The 24684-nt window shown below is 39.3% G+C and overlaps 1 protein-coding gene across 25 annotated transcripts in view; it reads left to right on the forward strand.

The window, feature by feature from the left end:
• The window catches only part of DLG2 (discs large MAGUK scaffold protein 2), a 981924-nt gene that overhangs the window by 367886 nt on the left and 589354 nt on the right, over positions 1-24684 (forward strand). The gene's annotated exons all lie outside the window — the stretch shown is intronic.

Below are 24684 nucleotides of genomic sequence, written 5' to 3' on the forward strand. Positions count from 1 at the left end.
TCACAGCGGTACAGAGCTAAAGCAGAAACAGGATAAGCAGGTTGTAAAACACGGCCCTCAGGTGACAGGAGCTGCTGTCAGAACTGTCTTGTTCACAATCCTCCAGGGCTGGCACATGCCTGCCTCTCCCCTGAGTCCATAAGAAGCTCCACAGCTACTGGATAGATTCATGTCTACAGATTGAAGGAAGGCTTGTGTGCAAGACACACCCATGTTTGTGGATCTCCATTGAGAGGAGTGCACAGGCAGATACCAGATTCTCACTGAAGATGCTGAAACTTAAATGCATGCTAAAATGTCAGTATATGCTTACTCACTTTGCTGAATTGTTTGTTCAGTATTGCAAAAGAGTTATCTCCTGTATCTCAATATCCTGTTCATTTTGCTCTTATTAAGAGTGCTGGGAAGGGATTTCAGGTTGACTGACTTGTTTCTTAAATTATATTTCAGTCGCAGTTCTGACTCTCAGATGGAAATATTATTCTGCCTTACTTCTTTTACTTCTATATATTGAAAATAGATATTGAGGAGATTCCACTGACTTTTCTGTTTGCTGACCTTGACCAGCTATTTTGATTAATCCTACTTTCCTTTTGATTTAGGTTTATTTTTATAGCTGTCCCAGCATAATTTAATTTCTTTTTAAAGGGATAAGATATACTTGCCTCTCTTCCCTGTCTGCTTTCTTTCTTCCTAGCACATTTATTACAACCAGTCCTCCAGCAAAACAGCTGGTTTTGGTAGGGCTTTTTACTACTATTTCTCAGTTTTAGCTGAAACAGCCAAATAGTGACATATTCTACTATCCAAGGTGAGGATGCAAGTAAACCCACCTCTTTCTTCAACTGCCAGAACTTCTATGTTTTGAAAAATTATTGTAATGCAGACGATTTTATTGTTAAGACAAACATTAAGTAGTATTACTGAGTATCTTTATGTTCCTACTTATAATTTTTATAATTATCAAACTGTTGGAAAACTAGTAGTTTTCTGTACTGATATTATTAGTCTTTTTAAGGAACTCTGGTGTGCCACTTAGTTCTTAAAAGAGAATATTCTCTGTATTGTCATAATTTAGACCTGGCTAGTGTAAGGAGCAGCAGTTTGAGATGACAGCCAAGTACTTCTCCAACTAGGTATGGTCCATAGCAGACCTGCTTAAGGCCTTGCAGGATTTAGCTTCTTGATGTACTCACAGAACTGAAGTGCAATGGATGCAACTAGATAGAGCACTCACTCCAGTTCCAAATGATTTTTTGACAATAATCTCCCAGCCCTGCCCATGTAGCCATGCTTTTTTACATTACAGAGTAGGCTTGGGGTGTGAAAATAGGATGCCTTTTTGATGTAACTAAGCAGAAACACACCAAGTATTCTGCAAAATCTTGGATATATTCAGCTTATAAAAGCAGATTAACACTACTTCAAAGGAAAACCCAAAACAGAGGTGTGGAGCTGTGATTGAGCCTTTCTTATCAGCCCTTCATTCTGCGTATCCATTCATGCTGCTTGCTGATGTGTACCTAACCTCTGACTCCACTGATGTATTTAATTTCTGATTGTTTGGGGCCCAGATCTGGAGAGATGTAAAAATACAATATATCCATGGTCAGGCTGACTTCTGTGATCCATCTGTAGAAACTGGTATATTGTATAGGGTTCCAGAACCCTCTGAAAGAATTTGCTGCCTATTCATGGACAATCAGCAGAGTAAGTCAGCTGGAACATTGCTGCCACTTGCTATGCATAACATTGACAGCGGTGCTGAGAAACCTACTTCCACGAATAATTCTTGTTAGGCTACTGTGGTGTTTAAATAAAAGTGCTCAGCAATAGAAGGAGCTGCAGAAGAGATGCAGCATTGCCATTGGCAAGAGGTTCTGAGTATGATCACTTGAGTCACAGAGGATTTGTGCATTAGTGTACAACACTCGAGGCAGGGAGAGTTTTCTTATCTGGCATTACATTTATGCAAGCTGGACCTGGGGTGTAAGCCCAAGCAAATTTACCTGGCTGTATTTTTTTTATTTCTGTCTGGCATTCAATAACCCCTTGCACTTTACCACTTCTGGCTGAAGAAGTGATAGCTCTCCAGCAGTTCCCACCCATCATCAATGACTGTGGGAAAAGAACAGCTACACATTTTATTCAAAGGCCACCAGTCTGAGATCTTATGAGTAGCAAGTAGCAGTTCATGAGGCTGTGGGACCCTGTCATGAACTCCTCCCAGTATTAAAAAATGTATAAAGTGGATCCTACTCTTCAGAGCTTTTTGTTCCCCACCACTGAGAGCACTGAGAGGAACTCTGTTATCAGAGAAAACTGTGACTTTGTACATGGTCCTGAGTTTCTTAACTGGAACTCAGCACAGGTTCTGCAGAAATTGATATTCCAGGAAACAGAGGATGGCAGAAGCCTAAGGAGAGGTAGGAGGCAGCAGCAGGAAGGTTCAGGTAAGGCAGCTGGAAAAAATGACATGGGGCAAGATGATGCAGAGACAGCAACTCGGGGGTAGGATAAGAAGGCAGTGGTCTGGGCAAGGGTCCTGAGGAGGTAAGCTGAAAAGGAAGCTGGTGAGGTCTAGCTAGATTGTAAATGGTGAAAAAGTTGTATTGTCAATCTTCTGATATGTTGGGCCCATGCCCTCAGTCACACAGGAGTTACTCGATCGCTGGTCAGGGAATGCAAACAAGTGTTACTATTTTCTCTTATTGGAGTGAGTTCACTTGCCAGCTGTCACCCACTGGCGCTGGCCAACATCTGGGAGGGAGATGCTGAGGCATTTTTCAAAAACGTCATCAGGATAAGGTGTTAAAAATATTTGTATTTGTATGAGAGTACTGTTTTTCACTTTCTGCCACTGTTGTGCCTACAGGCTCCCTGTAAACTGTGACAGAAATGGGTGGCTGGCTGGAGATACCCTGAGACAGTTTTAATTAAGAAAACAATGCTAAAAGTGGCCTTTTTCAATTAAGGTGTCTTGTTTTGGTTTTTAAAAGTTTTATACACTGAAAGAAAGTTCTATTGAAGGTGAAATCCCCAATCTCTACATAATTTTGTATCGGTGGCTTTTTTCCCCCACATTTTGCCAGAATATCTTTTTAGCTGCTAGTAGCTGGATGCTGATCCGCATGGCTCACAGTGCTTGCAGTCATAGACTCATAGGATGGTTTCTGCTGGAGGAGACCTTTAAATTATCACCTAATTCCAGTGCCATCTTGTTGTCATGCTTCTGTCATCTCAAGAACATTCTCTGGTAGTGCAGCAATGGATCTGATATTCACCACTCCAAATTACTTATAATTCACCTGGAGCTAAAGGACACTGTGAATGCCCTCTGGACTGTACCTTTGACCATATAGCCATAGTGGGAATAGGTTTCTTTTTTCAGCTAGCAATAAAGAGGACCTGATTGTTATGGTTCTTAAGTACTGCAATAAAATTTACCTATGGAAAAAGTAGGGCAGAAGGAACATAGCTAGGGGTTACTGAATGCATGGAATAAGTTCAGAGTTTTCTCAGACACTTAAAATTTTTAATGTATTTTTGCTTCAAATTATACATAATAATTACATAAAATGAGGTACTTTTAAATATAAATGACTTGGTGCTCAGCTACATGAGCTGCTTGATTTTGCAAACTAATTATTGACTAAGAGAAGGATATATATAGACATTCATCTTAGCTGTAAGAGATGTCATAGAAGAGAATGGTGATAAAGAAGTGTTATATAAATATATTTAAGTGATAATAGCAATAGAACTAAAAACTGTCACTGAACAGTTCTCCTGATCTTTGAAAAGTAGCTTTTATGTTTCCAGTGTAGCTGTCAGAAATAGTCTCATTATTAAAAAATATATATTTATTGCTTTCACTTTTCTGATTGTGCTTCCTTCAGCTTTAGGCATTTCCTATAGTATTAATAAACATGAAGGACAGGACTTTTCAAGAAAGCCTAGCTGAGGGTTGTGCTGAATGTAATGGAAACCTCAATGAGAAGAAAGATTACTGATGGGAATTCCTCTGACTCCCTGTAGAAGTTAATGATCTGTAATCCCAGGAGAGATGGCACAGAATGATCTGATGAAGTATTAAGGCAGTTTGAGCTATTCTTTTGAGTCACTTGGCTCTTGAGTGTTCTGAGAAGTAAAAAGGAAATAAAAATTGGGAACTAAAAATCTTCACCCAGCTTCAATGAAGAATTGAAGTTAGCTACTCAAATGATCCCCACCAAGCCAGAAAAGCAGATTTTCTGGAGACTGATGCTCGGTAAACAGGAAGTTTTTCCTTTTTTCCTTAAACTGACATTTCAGAAACCTTGATTCTGAGAATCCTGACAGATTTTTTTGGGGAGATTTCCTTTAGGAGATGCTGACAGCTGTTCAGTGTAGTTAAGATGAAATATGCTAAATATGAATGTTCAGAAAGTCATAAGGTGCTGTCAGCACCAAAGTTCACACAGTGAATCACCTGGAGGCTCTGTAGGTGTGTCTGATGTGGTAAAGAGCCAGTGCCAACACATAGTTGCCTGAGAAGGAATGTAGAAACATCACTTACTTGCAGGATGTGAGCTCATCCCCTGTGGAAACAGGCTTGCAACTTCAGGCCTTGGGCCAGCTGCAAATATTTAGAACATACCTATATTTCTAAGTAAAGGAGGACTAATGATTGTACTCAAGTACTCAATTCTCCTGACTTTCCGTATTGAAAAATTGTTAGATATTTCTCTGGGCTGAATTTTGTGGTGATCTCAAGCTGTTTCAAGACAATTTGTAGATGTGCCTTGAAGGATTGTTCACTCCAGGAACTTCTTCCAAGAGGGAATATGGATGAAACTGCATCAGGGAAGATTACTTGCAGCCTACAGGCAGACCTCTTTCCTCTATCTTCAAACACCTCCCACCCCTGCCCTTTGCCTTTTGGTGATATTTGAGAGCGTGAAACACATCTTGTGTTCATTTATTAACGATGCTACTTTAGTAGCAACATGGATGTGGGCCTCTCCCAGCCACCTGGCCTGAAAAGCAAGGGTCATGCTGAGAAACTGGTGTGTTTAGCATAGTTAATATAGCATAAGGGCTCAATCATGGTTCCACCACTCTGATCTTGAAAGATGTAACCTGTAGGTCAGATTTAATCTAACCATAACAGCTCTGTCAGGCTAGGTTCATCTGGACCTGTGACCACCGCACATGTGACAGTCCACCTGAAATATACCCAGGTATGCTGGGTTAGAGGTCTGAGCCCAAAACTGTGAGAAACTTGAGCTGAACTCTGAGACCCTGTGTCCAGCACAGAGAAGTGCTCCACCCTCCAATACTTCCCATCTTAGCTACTTAACCACGCAACCTTTACCAGCCACAGGTGCTTCAAGTAGGAAGAGGAGTTTAAATTTAGAGAATTGAAAGATTTCATGGATAAAAAGGCATTTAAATGAGCAATGCACTCTTGCCTACTACCTTGTAAGGCTAATAACAATGCCTTGTGAACAGTGTTGTTAAAGTGTGTTAGTCCTGGCCCTTACCCTATTTATCAGAAGTATTGTCTGCTGGCAGTGAGATGACTTGAACTTTGTACACATCCCAGGGAAATCCCAGTCTGTGTAAAACATAGTTCCATAACAGGAGAGTCACCTCCATAAAACATTGAGAAAATAGCCTGAGCTAGATATAGTTCTGTGACCTTGATTTAGGACAGGGAATGGGAACTCCTTATTTCTATTTGTGGCTCTCACATAGAATTCCTGTTGTGGCCTGAGGAAAATTGTGCCTTGCATCTCTTTCTAGAAAATCAAGTTGGTAATACCTGCCTCAGAGGAATATTGAGAATTAATAGTTATTGTGTGTAAACAGCACTGAAATGAAATGAACCATGTAAATACAATTGGTTTAAGGATCAACATAAATCCATGGTTAGGCAAAGATGGGGAGGATATAAGTGAAAATGGAATGACATTAGTGAAAATAAGAGTATCTCCTCTTATTTCTGTGTGTTCCTCTTTCCACACTATTGAATTCAGATATACCTTGAAATAATCTTCATGCTTTTTTCTGGGTTCTTCCTCCAGGTCTGAGGTTTCACATCCCCTCTTTTTCCCCCTATCAAATTGTTGTAGATGAATTGCAAGTCCCTGCAAAAGTGGATTTGAAAAGAAAGTGCTGACAGACTCTTATCTCCACCCATCCAAGATAGTGCTACTATTGTCTAATTTATTATATAAAATTGCTCAAGGGAAGAAGCAATTTCCAGAACTCCGAGTTTTTATTTTGCAAAGATTATTTTAAAACAGTCATAGGATGATGATACACGAGGAAGGAAGCTGAAAAGCAGATGAACACACACCTGTTGCAAGGAGGCAAATCGGTAACTGCATCATGCAAATCTTGTGAGTGTTCAGGAATTTTGATTAGGCTGATCACTGGGAGGGACTTGCAGCCCAGTTCAGAGGGCCATGTGGCTCTCAAACTGCACATTATATCCCAGGTTCTGCAGTCGATAATAAATTAAGCAAAGTGCTGTAGGGCCACATAAAATTCAGGACACAACAATATGCAGAGCTGTGAGAGAAGGTCTTTTCAATGTTCTTGTAGCAGTGTTTTGCACTGTACCTATAAAATATACTTTTCCTACTTGTTTCTTTCCCTTGTCTGTGTCAGTTTTTCTGCTCAGGTTCCTGATCCTTAGCTTAAGAAAGATAATAAATTACTGTGTAGGAACTAAACACTTGACAGAATAAGAAAGCATAGGCCATTTTTGCAATGGCAAAATTAACTGAGGACTAATATTCCATACACAGTGGTTTGGGATATGAAATAACCAGGACAATATGTTTTCGTAAGATAAAGTTTGGTGATACATTTTGAAACATGTATTCCTTCCCAGAACAATTAAGAAAACTCAAGGGAGGAGGTGAAAGCAGAGGAGGGAGAAGAAGTTGACCTAGAAAATGCACTTGCGGGTCTAATTTTGTGTGTACGTACGTATTCCAGAGGAGACTGTTGCACCACCTCCTCAAAGCCCTGGTGTTTTGCACTCTTTACTATATGCATCAAGACCCACGACAGTTCCAGACATGCAGGTCTTTAATTTTTCAGCATTAAGGTATGTCTTTTTAGTGCTTGAAGATCACAGCCCTGTGAAGGTGTTGGAAGTGAGGAGACAGAGAGAGGGAATAGAGGCTATACAAGGGAAACTTTTAGAGGATTGTAAGATCTGGTTATGAACCGAGAGGTTTTGTATTGAAAGTGTTTTTGTTGCAGGGCCTTCAGGCTTGCTTCCTCGTGTCAGGTACAGCTGCAGGGACAGGGAAACAGCATCTCCATCTCAGAGCTGGGACTTGAACCTCAGGCTATTGCTCCTTGTGTTGGAGGCAGCTTCCTAAAACAGAGGTTTAATTTGCTGTCTACGATTGCCTAATCTGAGTGGATCTGATGTATAAATCTCTTACTGATACTAGATAGCACCACTTTTTGCATTAGCAGCTACTACTTTCCTGTGCAATTGGAATAAACTTTGTGTGCTGAGCCAGAGAAATGGAGATGCTTTAAACTAATCCGCATTCTGCGTGCAAACACCAGCTGTCTCTTGACTGTTTTTGTTCACCAGGAGGGACAGCATAGGGCTCCGTGAGTTAATAAAGTTTCTGTTATTAGATGAGAACTAGTTGTCCTGTAGTCTGATGAGTTTTCTTCTACTGTCTTCAGTTATTCATAAAAGAAAGGAGCCCAGAGAAGTATGGGTCATCTCACATCATAAGAATGCATCAAGGTAATCTTAGAAATGTTGATTGGAAAGAACCTCTATAAATGACCTCATCCAAACTTCACTGAAAGTAGGAGAAATGAGAGGTGATTCAGCATGCAGCCAGACACCTCTCTTTGCAGAAGAAATGGTTTGGGTTTTAAGTAATGCCATGTGAAATATCATTGCAGCTAAAACATAAGGAAATATGGGAAGCATAAACCAGAGTTTAAAACTAGGGAAAGGAAGTTGACAGTTCTGAATGTTGCTCCCTGTTCTTTCATTGATCTAATACACATGTGTAGGAAGTTGATTTGCCCTCTGCTGATTAAAGCTGGGAGTGTTGCCAGGGTCCAGGATGGTAGGGGCTTCTGTCAGCTTTTGTGCCTTCATTTATGAATTCAGGAAGAGTTTGTGAGACTCTAAGACTCTCAAGGTCAAGATCCTTGAGAAAATTAGGTACCAGCCTCCTTGGCTTTTGACAGGAATTAAGTACATCCTAAGGATCTGCCCATGCAGTATTTCTTTTTCTCCAGTGCTTCCTTTATTCAACCTGTGCCTTATTTCCTCCTTTGCTTTGCTTTACTTCTCCAATATGCATATGTGCTTTCTCTGCTGTTCCTGGCTCTTACTTAAAATTCACTGTTAGACCCCAGGTCAGTTGATGTGGTTGGCTTGGGTAGGGAAGTTAGGAGGGCACTCCTGTAGAGAATCACAAACAGGAATAGGGATATATGTCCATAACCATATATATGGACATACAAACAAGCAGGTCACTGAACTCTGCCCTTACCTGGTAGATTAGTAATACTCCCACTCTTAATTCTGAAACTTTGGTGACTATAGGCCTTGGATGGTAGTGGGTGGGTGGGAGAAGCGGAATGTCTGTTCAAGGCTGTAAACTGCATTTGAAAGTGTAAAAAATGTTTGTGATGCAGAGTCTATTTGCCTTATATAGAAAATTCGTGTTGTCACATCCCTGAAATTTCTTATGCAAGAGTAAGAAGTCAAACCGGTCTTTGAATGCTGCAGTAAATGATAATGTGATTTGTTGTCGTGTCAAAACCCTAATAAGTTAAATCTAGCTAATGTATTTTAAGCATTTCTTTATTGAGAAGGCTTTAACTCCTTGAATTAATTGCAACTAAAATTAAAATAAGGCAAGAAAGGGGACCAGATTCTGCTTTTATTTTCCTGCATAATTTATTCCTCTGGTTAGATGATGAGAAGCTGATTCAGAGACACAGACTGATATTGTGTTGTCGTGAAATACCTCCATGTTAGTAATTCCAGAGTTGGCTAAACCTTGTAAATGACTGATTTAAAGACTGAGGCACAGCACTTAATAAGACTCTATTCCTTTGTAGAGTTTAGCTGCAGAAATTATGGTTAGGACTTTTTATTGAGTTGCTTTTCTCAGACCTCAGTCAGACTTGGTATCTAAAGAAATGTGGCTATTTTGTCTGAACATACTGATGTCTTTTGAAGTGGCACAAAGCCTTGTCTTCTCTTGCTTTTCCTATCATAAAATAACTCCACAAAGCATCAAATGAGTATTAAGTATAACACTACATGTGGCCCCCTGGTATGTGTTGGATTTTAATTGAATTTAGGGCACAAAATTTACCAAACAGAACTACTGCAGTCATGAGTTAGGTAGCGCTTTTGAATACAAGTCACAGTTTGCAAAACTGATAAATTAGAGTAAACACAGTATTTCATCAGTGTTCCTTAGGTATTATATTGTTATCTTCTGCGTGTGAATAAAAGTTCTGATAATCTTCATTCACCAGCTGCAAAGCAAAATTCATTTTCCTGTTGTGACTAATGTGGAAGGGTTTCTTTTCATTCAAAAAGACTGCCGTGTACTGCAAAGAATAAGAAAATAATGAAGCTGTTGCAGGACAAAAGAGAAGGTGCTGAGAACTGGAAAGAGCTGAATGTTTTTTGAACTTGTGACTCTTCAAATTACATTTTCTCTGTGTGAACTTTTCAAAATGAAGTGAATTTCTCCTGTTCGTAACAGTGTGCTTGAACCTATGGTGTGCAACTAGAATAATTCTATGTCCGACACATGATTATATAATGGTGCCTAAATTTGCAGTGCCATTCCCAAAAGAAAAAGACCTTATGGGTTCATATTTATGGTTTAACAGGTGAGATCCCAAAAGAAGAGCAAAGCACTTTATTTTTTCAATGTGTTTTCACTAACGCTAAAAATATGAGCTATAATTAAACGCTCTAAACATGAGCAGAGATGCCTGAGCTTGCTAGCTTTTTGGTTTGAAACAACCACCCTCCAGGTGGTAGTGACCTTCTGGCAGTGTTTGCTATCAACTACAGCTGTTTTCATCCCTTCTTTGGCTGTAGATACCCCACTCTGCTTGCCTGCAGAGATTATACAAACAACCATTTAGCAGCTTGCTCTGAGCTACCACTTGACCCCTAAGGAGGGTGCAGACGGCTTAGAGACACGTTGACTTGCTGCTATTCCTTGCTCCAAAGTGTACTGTCGTGCTCAGCTGCTGTCTGCACAGGTCAGGTTCAGGTGCAATCCCACAATGGAAAACACACTTCAGAACAGATGCACTTTGGAAAACTGGCAAGTGGAAAATGCTCGGAATTATTTTAAGGAGCTCTGTAACTGTTGCTGTATATTTTTTTGTTCTAAATATCTGCATTTAAGAAAATCATTTGGAAGTGTCTTGAGAACTTCTAGTCACTGGGCTTAGGGAAAAAATATGTCAAATTGTTCTATATTTGTGCTGGGAATGTCTCTGGAAATGCCGATCTCTGTCATATACATGGTGTGGGTCAAAGTAAGGGAAGACCTGGGAGCTTGTCCCATGGATCTTGGTGACAGTTCTTTCCTTCTTCTTGCCCCTTATATCAATGCAGATAAGCATTGAAGCGAGATCTCTGTTTAGGCTAGCCAGCTATATTTCAATCTACAAATCCTGATCTTTTGAGACTTTAGGAACAAAGCCAAAACCCTTCAGGTACCAAGAGAGGCTTTGGCTTATCCAGAAACAAGATATCTGTACTGTTCTTCAAACTCTTTTGAAAGCCTTATATGAATAGTATAGAGTAGTGACTGGGAGGTCTTCAGCAGGCATGAAGGGAGAAATATGAAACTGGGGAAATATTTTTAGTTTGGATTAATCTTCTCTTTATTTCAGTTGAGATTTTTGTTGAATTCAAAAGTTTGATACGAACTTCTCAATGAGAAGCTTTAAGTCTGGGTTTTCTTCTTGGAATTTCATTCCTGGAATGTTTTTCTTGTATATATGAAAGACAAGCATGGATAACAGTAATGAAATAAGAAAATACCTGGAGTAGTCCTTGTGTGTGGGTGGTTTGTTTGGCTGTGTTTTGTTTTCCTGGCTTGAGGAACTGTACATTTATTCTTTAATCTTGGAACTGTACATATCTTCTTTTATCTTGAAAAGAAAAATTCTAAAAACCAAAACCAGCTTCAATTTATGCTCTGCTGTTCCACTTTCTAAAGATGCAGTGTTCTGTTTTCAAAATAAAAAGCTCCTTTTCTCTTGAAAATGTTGCAGTGTAGTTGAAAAATCCAAGAAATTCATAACATGGTCCTATCTTCATCTTATGATGGCATAGTAGCCTATCTTCCTGTGCACCCACTTGATTTTTCAAGGGCTTCAATTGGATACTCCAAAGCTGTAGTGCCATTGATTGTCATTCAGCCTCCTGTGAGTAAAACCGTATTTGTTGTTATTGTATCCTTCAGGCTGACTGAGCTAAGCAGTGGTGTGTGGCTGTTTACTGTCATCTGTATGAAATGTTAACCCTTGACTCAAGGAGACAATAGAGCTCTGATTTCTTCCGTTCCTGGCCCTGCCACAGCCTTCTTCTGTGGCTTCAGTGCATGACTCACTACTAAATCTGCAGGCATATTGCAATATTGCATTATTTAATGCCACTACCTAGTCCTGTTTTGGCACCACGATTCATGTTTGCAGGTGATTCAATTTTATGCTGATTTCACCAAAAGCTGTGGCAGTATTGCCACAGTATTGTATTGTATGTATTGTGGCAGTATTGTATGGGCACCCATATGGGATTGTATTAAGCAAGTACTCTGCTGCAGAAATATTCTTTCAGTCCAGTCAGTGACAAAGGCAGGAACAAAGCAAACGGAGGGCTGAAGGAGGTACCTTTTCCCACCAAGCTTCTCGGCTTGAGCATCTCCTCTACTAAAAGTAATGCTGATTATCCCTTTAAGGGAAAAATGTTAATATACAAGATCTAATTACCTCTGTCTAAGCTGATACGCCTACAGCACCTTTTACATAACCCAAACAGTTGAGTTCCAATTATACAATTATATTTTAACATATATTAAGTACTATTCCTTTAGGAAGGAGACTTATACCGAATATTTTAACTGAACTCCTTTCTCAATATGGATATCTATATGGTAGGGTCTCATTTAATTACAGTGCCAAAAATTTGAATGTTTTTAGTTCCTTTCCCCTTCAGTAAATGAGCTGGCTCTTCAGAAAGCCCATTTTCCATGTCTTCAGCACTGACAGCAGTCTTTGTATGTGTATATCAAAATACAGGCTTTGAAGCTCAAGTTCGTGGGGTCAGCAGTGGCCCATGACTGCAATTAGATCAATAATCTCTCCATGCTCAGTGTGAGTATCCTCTGCTTTGCAAACAGCCTATGGCAAGGTCTAGGTCTCTTGAGAAAGCAACGTGTTCAAATAGGGAAGAAAGGCTGCTGCTTATTTAAATGGGATGTCTTGCTCTAAAGGTTGATAGCACAAGAGGTTGAGTGTCCCTTTACTGAAAAGGCAAAGGCCTCCAGCGACCATTCTTCTTTTCTGATGACTTCATGCAACTTCTGTAAGAGAGAAAAGCCCTCGTCAGGATGACTTGTTGATGGAGGCTGCTTGCTGCACACTTTCAGTCGTTAATATCAATGAGGTTTGTAGGTCAGCCCTTCTGCAAACCCAGAGCCTAAGTTTAGAGTGAGGAGTCTGAGTGTATTCCTATGCTCAGAGCTAACTCAAGTTTTTAGAACATCCAGGAGAAGTTGGGACTTGACCTGAAAGAGCATAGGAGACGAGATGAACCAAGAAACAATGAGTTTGAGGGCAACCCTAGTGAGCAAGGCTGGGGACTGCTGGTGCTCCCCATAGTGGATTAATAAATATATGTGTGGTGATGACAACTGCTGGAGGGGAAGAATCAGGTCCCAGAAGAGTTCTGCTTCTTTTCACACCTCAGCATCGGCCTATGCCAGGGCTGGCACAGCCTACAGTGCAATGGCAGAGCTTGTGCTGAGTTCATTGCTGCCATGGAGGTCATCTTACCAGCAGCTGAACCACCCAGTTTAGCTGATGCAGTGTTTTCTGTACTACACTGCCATTTCTGCACAGACTCAAGTTTAAAGTATCCCCTGCTTAGACAACCAACTTTTGGAAATTTTGAGTAAAATTATCACATTGGGCTGTACCCGTTAGATAAACAGAGTTCCCACCCAATGAAAACTAATTACAAGGCAAAACGGAATCATTAAAACATTGTATTTGTGTTATTTTGATTATACAAACCCAAAAAATCTGGAAGTAAAGTTCCCATGGCAACCTTAACTCTGTCGCCTGTATGCATTGTGTATGTTTGTGTAAAATGGAAACATGCATTATCCTGGTCAGAATGTTTTAGGACTTGCTGGTCAGGAAGATGTTAATCAGACCACAGATATCATCTTGAAAGTGATTTATTTTTGCTATTTCTCTAGCTAAGTGTTAAAACATAGAGGAGATTTTTAATTTCTGTCCAGTCTGATAAGTATTCCTGCTAAAACATAATGCCTGAACCTTGTCATAAATATGATCTATCACTGTTCAACTTTAGCTGTGATTATGACAGACACCCTACAGCTATGAATTCTAAGAGGGAGTAAGATGAAATTGGCATCCCTTTTTTTGAGCAGCTCACTAGTATAAAACATTTGGTTACACATTGCACTCTGATGCTAACACTTAACACTGCAGACCTAATTTCACCCATAAAGTTTTTTTTCAAGAAGGTTAGACATTGTTTGCCTATCCATCAAAGATCATGGAGGGTCTGGTGATGTAGCAGAACTGTTCCGGTGATGTTCTGACCTGAAGTAACTGTCAGGTGATACCCTACAATATCACCGGAGAGAATGGCATTTTCCACAGAACTCTGTCTCTTAATTTCCTTCTCCCACCTCACCATGTTCAGTTTTTCCAAAATGTCCCCATCAGCCATCACTGTCTTACAGAGCAAGGTGGCCCGATGATCAGGAGAGGGAGGTGTTAACTGCTGATGTGGGGAGACACCAACAGCTGTAAGAAATGTCATCTTTTTTTTTTTTTTTTTTGCAGGCAGAGTGAATAAGGGGAAGTTTGGTGATTAAAAAACCCCACCACATACTATATCCTTGTGAAACATGTCTGGGTGGTGAAGGCATTAAAGGGTACTATTCATTTTTATGAGTATCATGAGATTATGTCAGTGGCATGCTCCTGGTAGTGAGCTTTACAAGTGTTATGTAAAATACTTTTCAAAACTACAGCTTATTTTTTTTTTCCCTATGCTTGCCTTTAGCTTTGTTTTCAGTGACATAATTCTTCAGGGTGTTGACTCAGAAAGAGGAATAATATTTTAGGGGAAGAACTCAAGGTGTAAAACTTTTCCTATACAAATAAATACACATCCTTGCATCTACTGAGTGTGACCATATTCTTGCTGAACTGCTGTGTAAAGTCAAAAGAGACATTATACATATATAGCATAAGCATAATGTGTGTATAAATATATTCTGAGCAGACTCACAGAATAATATAAAGATTTGCAGGTTTCTAAAGTCCCCAAGATATAAACCAAAGGACAGAAATTAGCATTCACCGCGTTGAAGGGCTGAGTATATAAAGCGGATGCAAGTATTAACTCACTAAGAATTGATCAAAAGAGCAGAGAAATATGAAGCAAGAAACCTCAGAAAAAATTCTATCCTGTTGTCGTTGGGGGTGTGGGATTAAATGTTAGAACAATTCAATTAGGAAATGTCTTCAGATGGTGAATTGCCTTTAAATATAGGAAAGCTGGATGTACTGAACTAGAGCAATTATTTCTGTGCTTTAAGTACACATTGTTTTCCTGTGAGTCATGAGGTCAAATAATATTTAGCCTCTAATACTTAGCATCCTGCCAAAATTAAAAAGCATCGAGATTTCCTGCCAACACAATTCCAAACTGGTATTTTTATTTCCTTGGATATAGCACAAAAGCAAAAATGTCTATTTATGCCCCTGGAGGCACTTGAAAATACGGCACAACTATAATCCCCAGATGTCTTTCGTCATAATTACTTTACTTTTGTTTGTAGTTCAATTTTCTGTATTTTTTTTAGAAAAAACAGGTTTGAAATTAAACCTTACAATCAGGTGGGATATATTTGCAATAAGCCTAATGACAAACCTTTTTTAGATTAGTCCTTTCTGATATAATCAGTGGATACCTTTGTGCTCATGTCAGTAAGACATACACAGTCTCTGGGTCAGGGGAGGTGACATCAGGTTTCTGTGGTTATTCCCAGCTAGATGAAACGAGGCATAAAAAAGCCCTCTTGCAAGTGCTGTCAGAACAAAGGGATTGCTGCACAGGATTCAGAGAAGGAACAGAAAAATACATGGAGGAGGAGAGTGAAACACTTTAAAGCCTGCCTCACCAAGGCTAGATTTCTCCAGGAAGGTGGAGGATAACAGAAGTGACACCACTCTAGTTTTGCAAGCAGTGAATGCCAGTAAAATGCAGATCCTTTTCTAACAATTGCTGGGTTGAAATCTATGATGGTTTTTGTTGTCCCAGTCAAGAAGACTATAAAACTGAAGCAGAGAAGGGTGTGGAATGCTCTGTGCCCCATGAGCATGGAATATGAAGAGTGGCTTTAGCTGGAGATACAAAAGGCTGTGGAAGCTGTGAGCGATGTTTCTGGGGGTTGAGTCTCTGGTGAGAGACCCTGTTGGTTCCGTGCCCAGAGACACTGGTGTACTCTGCTGTGCTGCCCGCGGGGCCGATCCTTAGCGTGCGCCACAAATGTGCGCTGACTCTGTCTTCTGTGTTACGGACACCCCGCCTTTGTTTTCTGCTAGTCATTCAGCTGGAGCTCTTCCAAGAGCACTTCAAGCCTGCTTAGCTTTCCTGTGGCACAAAATAGTGGAGGAGGGATTGAGCATGCCCAAGTCACATCCCAACACCGCTCTTGTGACTGGGAGGGTAAACAAAGCTCAGGAACATCACCAAGAATTCTGAAAGGAAAGATGTAAGAATTTGATAAACAAAAGGAAGAATCAAATTCGGACTCAGAGTAGTGGGTGGACAATTGTGTCCTAATTGAGGTCCTTCACACTGTAGGGGAAAAGAGCCGTGTACAGTATCACAATTCTGACTGCAGCAAAAAGCATGTGGAGTTTGAGAAGCAGAGTTAGTTAACAGAAGCCAACCCACTGGGTGTCACTAAAGGAAAGATGTGAGAAGGAGGGTGGATTATATCACTTTCCAAAAGTTGGCAAGAGCCACAATGTGTGTTGCTCAGATTAATCTTTACAGGAACACTGAGCAGCAGTTCATTTGGAGATAAATACACTATTGAACTGGAAGTAAATGGGTCAATTATGAAGTTGGATGTGGCACACACACTATTACATTGCAAAAAAAAGTTGTTTTCCCTGCTAGCCTTGAACACTGGATAGTAAATTTACTAGTGGTAGTAACAGGATTCAGCGCTGTACTTATTGCAGTTATAGAGGTGTGGAAACATCAGTGTGTAAAAGCTATACAGGGAGAGGGGTCTCTGAAGAGCAGAGTGTTTAGTTAGGAATCCCCACACTAAACAAGTGTTGAACTAGCTGGATGATCAGCACATAGGAAAACACTTGCAATGGTACTAAGGAAAATTTATGTCTTTTACTAGTGGAAAATGTGGGACATCTTTTTCTTAATCAAGATGACCCCTAAAAATAGAGGAAGCAGAGTGGAGGTTAGAAAAATATCCTCCAGGGATAACAAGCCTGTGAAGACACAGATATTTATCAGTGTTTTAAATGTCATCCCATACATTCCCCAGTATGCCTGTGGTTGATATGTCACCATACCTGTAGGAGACCCATGACTTTCTCCAGTGACAGCTGAGGGCCAGACAGGTTTCTTTGGCACTGAAATGGCATAAACACCATCATCTCAGCGATGAGCATGGTTACAGTTTCCAGAAGCATCAGGAGACATGTGGAGGCCAAGCAGTCTTCCATTCATATATTTCAGTAAATTATCCTTTTCCTAAGGACTATCAGAGCAAGCACAGTTATTAGCTTTGGTAAGAACAAAAAGAAGAGAAATCTGTGCCAGATAAATTTTATGAGCTTGATATATCAATAGATACTTTAGAAAAACATTACATTAATGGTTTTTTCTGCCCCGGCATATTTTTTCTTATTATTATCATTTGAGTTGTACTGGACAACCAAGATCTTTCACCAGGAAGCACATCTGTGATATCTTCACAGGCAGTAGGACCACGAAAGGTTAGAAAGCTGTTACCAGATGCTCTAGAACAAAGTGGGCTGCTGGGTCAAAGCTGAACTAGTTCTGTTATATGATAGATTTTGCTTTTTGGGCATACTGGTACTTAATCTCATTGATCCATGCTGACTCCTGTGTCTCAATGCCCATGGTTTCTTTGAGGGGAGAGCAACAGAGGAACAGTAATGTTTTAGTCTTCCTGCAGAGTTTGGGAAGCTGGGAGAATTAGAGGATCTTATTTCACTTATTATCTCCATAATATAAATGCTAAACTTCTTTCAATCTTCTTATTCTACTCTATGATGCCTGCAAAAGGCTTTGGCAGTACAAGTGATGAGGACCAAACAGTTGGCTGTAATAAAGAAGATTATTTTACATTGTGGGTGCAAATAGCTCATGCCCCTATTCCTGGGAAATCAATTTAAGCTAGTACTGACCACAAACTGATCTTTTCGGAAATCCTCACTTTTTCACAAATAAAACCTATTTGTTGTTTCTGAAATTTATGACTCACAAACTGCATATAAATCTGTAAGAGAGCTGCTGTTTGCAGACAAAATCATTCATGCAATTGACAAAGCTTTAGGAAAAAAAATTGTCCTGAGCCTAAATTTGTTTCCTAATAACTGGAATTTAATAACCAGTCTGGTCTCGAAGGAGACATGCACAGAGGCTGCCAGAGCAGATACAAGTTAAGACACCGGAAAATGACTACATTTGGCAGTGGCACATATTTAGCACTCATTACCAATTTTGGAAAAGGTATCTGGAGCAGATAGAAGTTGGACATTACAGTAATTTCGAAAATTGTTGCAGAAAAAAATATAAAAAAATGAAGGTCATTTAGTGTGAACAACCCATGAGAGAAGGTGCAAAACACATTGAACTTGCTTTAGTATCAGTGATTGAAGTCTTGCAGAATATACCATCTTATAATATGCAAAAGAGGCTCATGATGGTTGTTAAGAAAAAAAAAATTGGCTCTCCAGAAAAAAAACCCAGGCTTTTATTTGTTTACATTTTTAGGGGAAAGAAGAGCCTTACAATCCCATATGTTTGTGCTTGATAATTAGTCTATATCAGAAAATGCTTCTGTGAAAGAGGAGCTCATGTACATGATCCATTTCTGTGGTACTAGTACAAATGGCTGAGTAATAGCTGAGAACAGACCATAGTTTACTGAGGGTGTGTTTAAGTACTTTTCAATGAAGATTAGTTCTAATCATGTAGTCTCTTACCCCCATAATTCCCTGTCTAAATGAATGGTTGAAACAATGTACAAAATCCCTTCAGAATGACCACTGCAAAATCAATCAGGAGCAGTGCTCTGTAGTCACCCCTTTCAAATTCCGGTGTGCCTCCAGTGAAGTGATTGTTGCTGATAGCTCTGATTAAGCGAAACCTGTGAACACATGTGTTTGCATTGTCAGCAACCACCCCTAAAATCACTGGACACTTTCAAATGGGAAAAGTACATCATTGATATAATTTGAATTCCTGGTACTTGTACTTCAAGTAATGGTATTGTGCACCTCTGGTAGGAGAAAGTGGCTGTGTCTACACTGTGGAACAGAAGGTGCTTACTCATGTCCATACTACATGAGTCTGGCTTCTACAGCAGTTTTTTCTTGGATGGAGCCAGCTGGAATTACACAGAACAGCAAAGACTTCATGTAACATCCAATAGTGAAGATGATGAGGGTCCAGGCTTGAGCATGTTCCTCAGCCTCCTTTTTTGGGGCGATTCAGACATTTCCAAAAGTAGTAGTGCTACAGCATTGCAGCAGGTCCAACCAACCAGAACAGGGTGCAGCTTGAACAGAGACCACACAGAACTGTGTTTGCATCCATTTGACAGCAACAGTAAGGATGTTTCATTTGAGATGTGTTGGACAGAAGCCATGGCTCTGGAAATCTCCAAGCAATCTCTAGTAAGGATACTTGTTAGAGTGACCAAAAGGATGTTAGCTTACATGCATGATATTTTCTAACCATTAATATTTGGATTGGAATGAAATGCATGCTTTGGGGACTGTCACTTTAATGGCTGAATTTCCCAGACAATAAAGCAATTTCATTTCTAAGCCTCTCAGTAGGTATCAGACAAGGGATAAAAAAAAGGCTCTTAGAAGATCCCTGGGAAACAAGTAGTCCCTGAATGCCACATGAGCATCAGTGGACTGATTTAATTTTATCCATTTCATGAATGAAGTATAGTACAGGGATAGAGAGAAGTAGTTTTGCAATAGTCATATCTTATGTTTATCTATGGAAAGAATTAGTTGGAAAAAGGGATGGTTTCTGCAATAAAAGTATAGAAATCATTATTTTTCAAGAGCAGCAGTGAAAAGTAGTAGGTTAGCAACAGTAGAAGTTTATACTTGGTAACCTACATGAAGGCCTGACATCTCTTTTCTAATACAGTTTTTTCATTTGGTTCCTCACCTTTCTTTTCTATCACTTGTTCCTCTAATAATCCATTTCCTCCAGTTCATCCAAAATAGTATCAAGCAGATACTGGTATTAAAGAGTAGCTAACCAGAATCATTCTTGGTGCATCCAAGCAGGAACACACATATTTTATAGTGTAGGTCTGCTCTGAACTCCAGAGGCTTCCTTGAATCCAGTGATGCTCTTTTCCACAGCTCCTCACAAATCTTTTGTTGTTACAGAAGCAATTGGATTAACAGGAGACAGCAGCAGTGATTTTTCCCCTGGGTTTGATCCCAATGTAGATTTCTGTCCTCTGCCAGTTGCACTCATTCTTTTGAACTCTTCTCTGTCTGTGCCTCTGTGCACCACTGTGAGTTTAAAAGTTCCAGTTTCATTCTGTGTCACAAGTATTTGTGTCAGTCAAGTACAATAATACATGGTAGCAAGTGTAGAAGCTTTAACCTAATCATAGCTGTCACTCAATTCAACCACTTTCTGATGGATTAGGATATGAAGCCAGAACTGGTTGAGGTACAAACAAAAAAGTTGCCACCTGTTTTCCTGGACCTTGGGGACTTCACTTTTGCTTAAATACAAGAGGGCATGAGACATGGAGGCAGTCGAAGCATGACTGCAGAAACCCTAGATGCAGTACGTCATCCCAGTGCCCACATCCAGATCAAGAACTGGAAGGGAAGGCAATTTCTAACATGTTTATTATGTAAAACGTATGCACAAACTGAGGCACTGAGTACACTGGCATAATTATCCACTGTGAGAATGGGTACCCTGGTGCTGAATGTGATTAACCTGCAAGCAGAGCCAAGAACTATTCTTGTTTCAGAAAGCCTGTGTTAAACCTGCCTGCCTGTGAAACTGTGCTCAGTGCTGCTGTAATTGCACTCATTGCTGGCACACATTGTTAATAACAAGCATTTTTGCTGCTGTAGACAAGGGTAAAATGTAAGGATGTTGCAGTGAGCCAAAGCTTGAAAGCCCTCACTTAGCTTGTATGCTCAGGATTTAAACTGCTGGGGAAACTTTGTCTCTGGCTATTTATTATTACATACAACATGTTCTTGGAAACCACTCCACATTTAACAGCAGTTAAACCCATCTGCTGCTCCTGAATTTTCATTTCATTCACAAGCCTGTTTTAAAAGTATTCTTGGACTTGTCTCTGATATGCTATCAGCTGTTCATTATTCTGTTGCAAATTGATAAAAGGAATGACTCAAATTTTAAAAGAAAATTGTAGCCTCCTAAATATATTTGAGCTTTTCATTGCTTGCCTTGCTATCATTGTCTGACATAAATTAAATTTTTAGTTTAAAAGCAGTTATTCATCGTGTAAGTTCATCCCCTCATGCTCAGTTCTGTGAAATTCATCTGTAGTAGTTACATCACTGGCATGAGGAACAGACTTGACCTTAGCACCGTGATCACAGATACTGTTCAGTATGCTGAAGTCCCTGTGAGTGCAGCAATTTTTCATGGCTTTAGTTAGAAATACTGTCACTGTTTTCTTTGCACATCTCTTCTCCCTATGTTCATGTTTTATTACTTTAGTTTGCATAGCAGTACTTCAATGCCCTCTACATATGATTAGCAGGAACTATTTAGATTTTCATGAGATTTCTTTTTGAAGACTTTTTTTAAACAGAAAACTTGATTTTCCTCATTTTTATTGGTATGGTTGACTTTGTTTATAATGCTGCATGATGTTCTTGTATGATGGTAATATTTGTCGGACTGTGGGACCTCCAGGTATTTAATAGGCACAATTTTTTTCCATGGGAATAAACTGATCTTTCCTAATCTACAGATTAACAAGGCTTTCCAGACTATAAGAGTATTTAAATCCTTCTAAAATTGGTGTGCTTCAACACTGAAACTTGTTCGGCTCTAGTCTTGTATAAAACTTTTATTGGATTTTGGATTTTTGGATTGACAGTAGTTCATAACATTTAGGAAACTTGAAATTTTTTTATTATTTTTTTTTAGTTAAAGAGCAGGAGATTTAGATTTTTTTTTATGCAAAAACCCCCCAAAATTTTAAACTATATATTTGCATTTAATAATAACTTGTGTGAATAACAATGTCTGTTAGAAAATACTTCCTTTAAATAAAAAAAAAGACTTTTTGGGGTGATATCCAGTTGTCTAAGATAGGCATATAGTCCTATTTTAGGTGTCCTGTAAGATCTGAGATGTGCATATGGCTGTTAGAAGTGACAGAAGGAAACCCATTCTCTTTTGAAGAAGCAGCTGGAGACAAAACAATACCTTTATGCATCTGATGACATGAGACAGCTCTGTTTGGGAAACTCAGTTTGACCTTTAGGGTTGCCACATTTGTAGCTCACATTTTGATGCTTATGAAGAATTCTGTTTTAAATGCTACCTTACTTGCATTTGAGTAGAGTTTATTCAAGAGATGTTTTTTATGAAGAGGATTACATTTCTGCAACCACTACGTCCACTAGTGGCATTGTACAATCTTACCTTAGAAGCAAGTATGTATTTATTTTGTCTTAGCACGAAAGAATATGCCTTTTGCTTTTAGCTGGTTAGTAATCATCTAGTTCCAAATTAAAATTGCTGGAATTACTAGGGAATAAACCTCTCATGGAGCCAAAGCCTGTAGGATATGGAAAGGACTGGAGACCTTCAGTGTTTCAGCACCCTAGCAGTTAAAGGTTTTTTTAATAGAAGCAAATTTGGAGTGATTTCCCCGGTTTTTCTCTCAGTTGAAAACAACTGATCACTATCCCTATGTAATATCCTGTTTTCAGTCCTTCCCTAGGTTGTGACATTCCTCTTCTGTAGATTTTCTTTGGATTTTTCAGTGCTTATCTTAAAAAAAAAGCCCCAAAATGATACAGTTCTGCTGATGTCTCATCAGCAATGATTACAGCACAGTAGTTATAACCCTTGTCCTTATACACAGCAATTTTTCATATCTTGAATGAAGGCCATTTTGCAACAGAACTTCACTCTTGGCTCCTCCTTAGCTAATGATCTCAACAGAGGTGTTCCTTACTCTGTATTTTTGATTTTGATGTTTCCTCTGTCCAGGAACATGCTTACTGCCTGGTGGCCATTTCTTCTATCTGTGTTTAGGGTGCTAGACATTTCTTCTCAGAAGTCTCCAGAACCAAATACATGTACACAAAAGCTTGCTGTGGTCAAGGTACATCAGCTCTAGTGGACTCCATGAAATGCCTTGTGGTTGTTCCTGGTAGACTTGATGCTGATGTTAGGGAATCCACAGCTGCCCATTACACCGTAAAAGAAGTTACTCCAGATTTTTTTAATCTAAAAATTCCCTCTGTGTAAACTCAACTGGATATTCAGACATAAGTTCATCCCACTTCACTGAGGTGGGAATGCACCCTCCAGAATGACTCAGGGAATTTAAGCTTGAAACCATTTTCAGTATTTTCCCCTGTCCCAAAGGACTCTGCTCCTAGCTGACACAGCTAAATGCCTGCAGACTGACAGTTCTTACAAATATTGTTTGTGTGACAGCATTAATATTTTTAAGCAGAGCCAGAAGTCCCTTTTCCTTAGACTATATACTGAAAGTGTTACATTCTCCCTACCTTTTTGACTATTATTAGCCATTCTTTATAGCCACAGAGTTTTGAGACTTCCCTGAATGACTTGGCCTAGTGGCTTTATACTTGGTGTGTTTTATGCTTGATGTTAAAAAAGACTTAATCTTGCAGGTGAGAGTGAAAAAGTGTTACCTTTTATTAAAAAAAAAATAAAAGTAGTGGATTTATATGCAAAGGGGGTCTACAAGAAGGCTGGAGAGGGACATTTTACAAATGCTTGTAGTGACAGAACAAGGGGAAATGGCTTCAAACTGTCAGAATGCAGGTTTAGATATTAGAAAGAAATTCTTCACTGTGAGAGTTATGACGCACTGGCACAGGTTGCCCAGGGAAGGTGTGGATGCCCCATTCCTGAAAGTGTTCAAGTCCATGTTGGATGGGCCTTTGAGAAAGCTGGTCTAGTGGAAGGCATCCTTCCACTAGATGCTGAGCTAGGTGATCTTTATTTTCTTTCGCACCTAAACTGATGCATGATTTTTATTCTTTTTAAAAATTGTATTCTTTATTAAAATAGAAACAAAAAGTCTCTCAAGTAACCTAGTAAAAGGTGAGGATCAGCATTACATAAGCATTGTAATGAATATGGCCTTTGTAAAAATGCTTTTCAGTCCCTTGTTCATCAAACATTTCGTAAAAATGCTATTGGATGCATGGCAACAGATATGGTAGTTTTGCTATCAACAAAAACTGAAATCCTCGCCTTATGTTTCTCCTTACTGGCAGGGGTCTTCCATATTGTTGTTGTTTATTAAGAACTCGTGTTTTCTACAACGGCATTGACTCATGCCTATGTGGGAGACCGAATTCATTATAGATTTTTTTTGTTTCACAAAAAAAATGGAAACCTGACGTTCATTAGAAGCAAATATATAACCTCCTACTGTTAAACTTCATAAATTTGTAGTGATAATTAGAGTGGGTTTTAAAATTTAGAAGCAACAGGGTTATTTCTAATTTTAGCTAGAAAGAGGTGGACTGTCAAGAGAATGTTTATTTATTCCTTGTAGCTTCCTTGCTTCATTTGCTAATAGTTACTAGAGATTGGTAGATGTTGCATACTAAAAATCAACCTAAATACAGCAGTACAGTGTTAATTCTTGTAAAATATACATAACTTGCTTGTTCTTCCTTCAGTGATAAATAGCTAATCCAGAGATATTAATAATCAATAATGTGCTCTCACATTTTTAATACTATATAATATAATGCAAATTTATTTTTTATTATAAAGCCTCTGGGCAATTCAGCATGTATTAACACCAATTTACAGCTTCAAGGGAATAAATAGGCCCACTCCCCCCAGAA

This window comes from Motacilla alba, chromosome 1 (assembly GCF_015832195.1).
Source record: "Motacilla alba alba isolate MOTALB_02 chromosome 1, Motacilla_alba_V1.0_pri, whole genome shotgun sequence".
In the NCBI taxonomy this organism is placed as follows: domain Eukaryota; kingdom Metazoa; phylum Chordata; class Aves; order Passeriformes; family Motacillidae; genus Motacilla; species Motacilla alba.